Source organism: Sander vitreus, chromosome 9 (assembly GCF_031162955.1).
Source record: "Sander vitreus isolate 19-12246 chromosome 9, sanVit1, whole genome shotgun sequence".
In the NCBI taxonomy this organism is placed as follows: Eukaryota; Metazoa; Chordata; class Actinopteri; order Perciformes; family Percidae; genus Sander; species Sander vitreus.
The window spans coordinates 3,762,354-3,763,381 of NC_135863.1; positions in this window are offsets into that span (position 1 = coordinate 3,762,354).

Below are 1,028 nucleotides of genomic sequence, written 5' to 3' on the forward strand. Positions count from 1 at the left end.
TCAGTGTAATGAGGAAAAGACCGCGATTTCCCCGGGGAACTTGGGTGGAGACCAAAGCAATCGATCTCAGGCTCATAGATTAAGAGCATTTAGTAGATCACAGATTAACACTTTTACCCTTAAATTATGCACCACAAAATAAAGTAATCAATATAATGTTTACACATTCTTCTTACAATTTTTACCCCTTGTATGCGTGACAGATTTGAACTTTTTAACACAATTATATGAATTTTATCAATCTCTATGAACTATGTACTGAGTGCATGATCTTTCTAACCTGAGCTATTTTAAGATCCTCACATGCTATGGATTTACCAATACCTTTTAGTGTATAACAGGCTATGAGTATTTCCTTTAACCTGTCAGTTACATACAAATGTTTTTTATCTGACTTGGGAGAACACAATCCTTTTGAATCAGAAACCAAGGTTTACAGGAAATGTGATCTTTGTTTTGACAAGCACACGCTTCTTCTTGATGTCCTTTCATCCTTCAGGGTTTACACGGATCAAGAATAATTGACAATACAGTATATCTGTTAGACGCTGATAGGAGGAGAGAATAAAACCAAGAATGACTCTCTTGCCCTCCCACAGCGACACGTCTTAGTATTTTAACAGACGAAAAAAGGATTGAGCAGTGTAGATAAATCCACACCACAAAACTATCACATTGTTTGCTATAATTAAACTCTGCCATCCCTTGTGGTTGGGAAAAGACACTTCAGTTAGTGAAAACAAGCTCCCAGCAGGTTGTTTGTATTGTCAGTGATAGTTTATCAATACCCTGGATCTTAATCTTGCTTTCTCTGGCACTGGGGGTCCCTGAGCCTTTCTACATCGACCTTTACCCAACTGGCATTACAACATGAGTGAATGACTTCTGGTGCGGAGAGAGATTATCTTTAAATCCCCATGGAAATTAACCTCCACGCCAATGTTTTGCTTCCTATATTCGCTTTAACGGCCGTTTAATGAAACCGTAGAAGGAACCCCTTTAAATTTAGCAATTACTCGTAAAACTTT